This window comes from Gossypium arboreum, chromosome 3 (genome assembly GCF_025698485.1).
Source record: "Gossypium arboreum isolate Shixiya-1 chromosome 3, ASM2569848v2, whole genome shotgun sequence".
Classification (NCBI taxonomy): Eukaryota; Viridiplantae; Streptophyta; class Magnoliopsida; order Malvales; family Malvaceae; genus Gossypium; species Gossypium arboreum.
Window position 1 is genome coordinate 76,405,240 of NC_069072.1, and position 6,450 is coordinate 76,411,689.

The 6,450-nt window shown below is 36.9% G+C and overlaps 1 long non-coding RNA gene across 1 annotated transcript; it reads right to left on the bottom strand.

Annotated features, from left to right (window-relative positions):
* Window positions 1-1,287: 1,287 nt before the first annotated feature.
* LOC128290138 (uncharacterized) lies at window positions 1,288-4,966 on the bottom strand. The gene is made up of 2 exons (XR_008279780.1): window positions 4,875-4,966; window positions 1,288-1,541 (listed from the first exon to the last, which is right to left on the bottom strand). It is a non-coding gene; the product is annotated as an uncharacterized LOC128290138 (long non-coding RNA).
* Window positions 4,967-6,450: the final 1,484 nt, after the last annotated feature.

Consider the following 6,450-nt stretch of genomic DNA (forward strand, 5'->3'; position numbering starts at 1 on the left):
TTTCATGGCCATGTGAGGGACACGGGCCATTGACACAGACGTGTGTCTTGCCGTGTGAAAACCCCTATAGGTGTGTATTAGAAATTAATTCCACATGGGTATTGGACGCGGGTGTGTCCCTAGGTGCTTAGGCCTTGTGAGCCACACAGACCATCAGTACGACCATGTCGAGAGGTTCACATGGGTGTGTTATCCTTCTACACGGGCGTGTGCCTTGTTTTAAAGGAAAAATTTTCATAGTTGGTTTAAGGACCCAGAATGGTCACGAATAGTTCCTATGATCAGTTTGGGGCTCGTAGACCCTTAATAAAAGTTTTAAAGTAGAAATTGAGAAAGTTTTAATTTGGACCGAGTCTTGGTGACTTGAGATTGTTTGTTTGTATGAGACCAAGTTAAGTAATGCCTTGTAATCTACCTCGACGTGGGTTACGGGCATGGGGTGTTACAAAAGGATACCTGATAAGCCTCATACAAAAAGGGTAAAATTTTGATGCCATGTCCCAGACACGGTCTTACACTGTGTAACACCCCGAACCCGAGACCGTTGCCGGTGTCGGACACGAGGGGTTAACAAGCCAAAACCACTTATAGCACCGACCAACTTGACATTCCCAGGCAAGCTGGAAAACTGCGTCACTGTTTCCTTCAAAAGCATATCTCGAGTTACAGAACTCGGAAACTGATTCTGTAAATTTTCCTTGAATTTAGACTCATATATACATCCCTGGATTTTTTTCTAGAATTTTTGGTTGGGCCAATTGGTACAGTTTATTAGTTAAAGTCACCCATGTTACAGGGGTCGACTACACTGACCTTTGCGCGTTACAACTGGAATATCTCTCTGTACAGGGTTTCAATACTGATACTGTTTGTTTCTAATGAAACTAGACTGAAAAATGAATCTGGACATATAAGGCATGACTTCTAATTCATTCTGGATAATTTATGGTAAATTTTCAAAGTCGCGATAGGGGACCCAGAAACCGTTCTGGTCCTGTCTCACGAGAACTTTAATATCTCTCAGTATACTGTTCATATGATCGTTTCGTTACATTCATATAAAAATAGACTCGTCAAGGTTCGATCACATAATTTATTAACTATTTAAAACCATTCCTACAAATTTTAGTGATTTTTCACATCCACGTCACTGCAGCTGGCAGCCTCTGTTTTTAAGGTAGGCTTTACCTATATTGTAGTTCCCATGGACCAACTATAGTCTAGTCATACTTAGGTCCACATATGATCATATTTAGCCATTCCAATGGCTGATCATGTGACCAACACTCTCATTCCAAACCATAATCACATCATGAAACCAAATATAATTACAAACCACATATGGTCAAATTCCATACTCCACTTTTACGAACCATTTTCGCATGGCCGCACACATATACATCACAAAGTACTTAAAACAACCGAGGGTGGTCCTATACATGCCATATCCAAAACTCAACTAAAGGAGTACCAAAAGGGCTTTGATAGTGTGGTTGACTTCAACTTCTATGATCCCGAATCCGATCGCTAACGAGCAAAATCTATAAACAGAGAAACAAAGAAACGGAGTAAGCAATTTATGCTTAGTAAGTTTGAGCCATAATATACACACAACCAAAGCATAGCATTCAAGTAGCTAAACAATAATTCATATGCACAATTTCTCAAAGACATGCTTACTTCACAATCCCAACTCTTATATTCATACACAAATAACGGCATAGTTAATGCCGATAGCTCATTTATCATTAGAGCGAATATTCATACGACTTACTCATAGTGTGCGGCAGCACACAAAACATACCTTGTTGTTGGGAATTTCACAAGTGCATTAACTGAAAATTTTCCAGCAAGTTCAAAGTTCTCGAATCACATACCTTCGGAGTTTATCCGGATATAGCTACTCATTCAAACGCCTTCGACATAGCCCGTTATGGTAACCCGCACAAAGGCCTTCGGACTTAACCCGGATATCACAATTTGCACAATTGCCTTCGGCTTAGCCCGGATATCATAATCGCCCAATTGCCTTCGGCTTAGCCCGGATATCATAACTCGCACAATTGCCTTGGGCTTAGCCCGATATCACTCGAACATTCATACACATCTTTGTTTCAATTTCATAACACAACTTTTATGCACAATTCACTTAGCAAAAATATCATTTCAGCTCAATGGCCACATACAAAGGCACAATTTCGATTGCTTATTACTTCATTCAATCGAATCAAAATCTAAGTTTCGATACTCAAAACTTACCTCGGACGTGGTCGAACGATTTCGACGGCTATTCGACGACTTTTTCCTTCCCTTATCGGATTTAGCTCCCTTTGCTCTTGAGCTTAATTTAACAAATAAATTGGTTTTATCATTTGAGCATCGAAGAGGAATTCAAGATACCTAGCCAATATATATGCTCATTAGGCATCAAAATCGCATATGTACGAAATCACGAATCGAACTCAACACATTAGTTAATATTCCTCTTTGCGAATTTTCTAAGCCAAGAATAGGCATCAATATGCTTGCCTCTAACCGAATGCATGCACACCAATTTCCCCTCATGTGGCGAATATGCATGTCCATGTTGAGGCCAATTATGCACTTAATACCACACAAAACAGCATGCATTTTACTAACTAACGATTACATATTGTAGCTCAATACACATCTCTCATGTACTCCATAACCAAACATCATCACAAGCAAATATATACCTTGAAATAGTATATATGTCATGCCAATACATCATGTGCAAACATGTATACACATATAGGTGCAAGGTCAATCTCAAGGGTTCATACCCATCCAAACACAAATTTTACCAATCAAGTAACAAGCATAAATCATGCTCATGAATGCACCATGGCGAATACATCACAACCATACTCTTTCAACTTCGATCATGGTTAAACAAAGAATTCAATGTCCTACTCAAGAATACTAAAAGAAATTTCAAGAGTAGTCAATCCATCATTACATGCATCATCAAGAAGCTTCACATTTAGCATGCAATGGCTTTAACACAATATCAACCTTGGCCAAATACCATTTTTCATGGCATAGCAAGGATTTTAACCATGGCTAACATGCACATCAAGTTAGCAACCAAAACAAGCATGAATCTCATGACACAACCTCAACATACCTTAATCTTGATGCAAGTATAGCCAAATCTCCTTCTAGATCTCTTCTAAACTAAAAATGGAGCAAAATTTCCTTCCTTCTTAGAATTTTCAGCCCAAAGAAAATGAGAATGGATGAACCAAATTTTTTCTTTTCCTTTCTCTCAACTCACGGCCAAGGGGGGGAAGCATGGATGAGACCATTTTTTTCTTTCTTTGCCCATGCTCTTTATTTTATTATTTCACCCTAATGCACCAACAAAACATGTTTCATGACATGTTTTGCCCATCCACTCTTGCCATGGCGGCCACTTCATGTTGGGGAAATTGACATGCAAATCCTTATTTTTGCATGCATGTTCAACTAGTCATCACACCTTTCCCCATCATACTTTCAAAGTTTACTACTAGGTCCTTTCTAATGAAATTCACATTTATAACTCTAAATCGAAACATCAAAATGTCACACATGAATTAACACATATTATAGGCATCAAAATAAATTATAAATTATTTTTATGCCTCGGTTTTGTGGTCCCGAAACCACCTCCCGACTAGGGTCAATTTTGGGCTGTCACACACTGGCTCTCATACATCAGTGTCGATGTCATGTCTCAGACATGGTCTTACACTGGCTCGCATATTGAAGCCGATGCCATGTCCCAGGCATGGTCTTACACGAGATCTTATAACAATGCCGATGCCATGTCCAAAACATGGTCTTACACTGGCTCACACATAACCCTTGTATCATGGCATTGTTATCCGAATTATTCCTACGGTTCAACCTGGAGTTTTACCACATCAAATCTCATCATGTATATTCCATGTAATATCACTCTTTAACACTAAGTTACCATTCATTACAATGCCATCAAACATCATAGACATATATTTTAGGTCATCGGATATGCATAGCATACAATATAATTTTGTGAAGTATAACACCATCACGTACATAGTACCACAAACATATAATTCAACGCATCTGAATTATCATATCAATTCAGATTTCAATCACAAATCACAATAACATTATTGTCTTACCAATTTTATCATACAGCTCATTTGTCGATTCCTCGTCAAGTATACCGTAATAAATCATACCAATTTATATAATAATAATTAAGCATTTCAATTGAAATAAGACATTGCATTATTATTATCACACGAACTTACCTTGAATGCAAAAACGGCTAATTATTCTCTTTTTATCCTTAACCACGTACTTTCTTGATTTAAGCCCGAATCTCTATTTTCTTGATCTAACATTTCAAATATAGCTTATTTATTACTCACAATATTCAAATTGACCCAAAAATAATACTTTGTCAAATTTACAATTTTGCCCCTTATTTACAAATTAGTCCTTAGGCTCGAAAAATAAAATTTATTCAATTTTATTCCAACCCAAGCCTAGCCGAATATGTATCTACCCAAGCCTAGCCGAATATGTATCTTACTTACAGCAGCCCACATATTTCACATATTCACACTTTTATCACACAATTTAACACATTTCTCAACTTAGTCCTTAATCGACATTTTTATTAAAAATCACTTTACAAATATTGTTTATCTAACAACGACGATGCATTTTCTATCATCAATTATCAAAATACACATTTTATCAACAATGGCAAAATTCACAAACTTTAACAGTTTTGAAAACGAAGGTACGAGATAGCTAAATCGAGTTACCACGACTCCGAAAACATAAAAATAATTAAAAATGGACAAAAATCGTACCTAGATGAGCCATAGAAGCTTGGCCGAATATCATGCTCATCCATGGCTGCCCATTTTTCTTCATTTCGGTGGAAGAAAGAAACATAAAGATGATAACTTTTTGCATTTTTGTCTTATTATACCTTTTTAACTTAATTACCAATTTACCCTTTTAATTTCTAACTAATTTCAATAATACCAAACAAATATCTTCCACTAACTTATTACTGGGCTAATTTCCACATAAGGGCTTCCACTAAAAATTCTATAGCTATTTAATACCTTTAGCTATTAGAATGCAACTTTTGCACTTTACGCGATTTAGTCTCTAAAGCCAAATTAAACACTTCTCACATATAATTTCTTCATGAAAATTTTACACAATCATATAAACATATCATGTAACACCCCGAACCCGAGACCGTCGCCGGAGTCGAACGCGAGGTGTTAACAGACTTCAACCCACTTATTGACAATTTTCAGACAAGCTGCCAATCTGAGTACTAGTCGCTCCAAAATTCATAACTTGAGTTTTACAACTCGAAAATCAGTTCCGTAAATTTTTCCTGAAACTAGACTCATATGTCCATCTACATATTTTTTTCTAGAATTTTTGGTCGAGCCAATTAGTACAGTTTATTAGTTAAAGTCTCGCCTGTTGTAGGGATCGACTACACTGACCTTTGTGCGTTACGAATTGGATATCTCCCTGTACAGGGCTTCAATACTAATGCCGTTTGTTTCTATAGAAACTAGACTCAGAGAGGAATCTACACATATATGGAATGACTCCTAATTATCTCTGGTTAATTTACAATGATTTTCCAAAGTTGGAACAGGGATCCAGAAACCGTTCTGGCCCTATTTCACAAGAACTTTAAAATCTGTTAACTTATAACTCATATGACCATTTCGTTTCTTCCATATGAAAGTAGATTCATCAAGGTACACTTACATAATTTATTTGCTATTTAATACCATTCCTACTATTTTTAGTGATTTTTCACATCCACGTCACTGCTGCTGTCAGCATCTGCCTTTAGTAGGCTTTACCTATTTCATACTTTCCATGATTCAATTGGCCCTTTTTACATACATAGCACAAGGCGTGATCATGATTAACCATTCCAATGGCTAATCGTTTCAAAATAATTCCATACCTCATAAGGGTCAACATACAAACGATTATAGTTCTATGCTAAAACGTATATAAGCCATTTTCGCATGGCTATCCAAGTTTACACAAACCGAAGGTACATGACCTTCAACAAAGGATGGTCCTATACATGCCATTTCAAAGTTCAACCAAAATTTGTACCAAAATGGGGCTTCGATAGTGTGGATGACTTGACTTCTTTGATCCCGAATCCGATAGCTAACGAAATAAACCTATAAAACAGAGAGCCAAAGCAACGGGTAAGCATTTTAATGCTTAGTAAGTCTCAAGCAATGAAATCAGCTTTGACTAAGGTATTTTATTCACATGGCTAATTAAACCACTTTACTAATTCACATTCCCATACTCATACTTATTTCACATCACCGACCCTTATGTTCATACACAAAAGAACAACTTAGCCCAAGGCGGTAGCTCGTT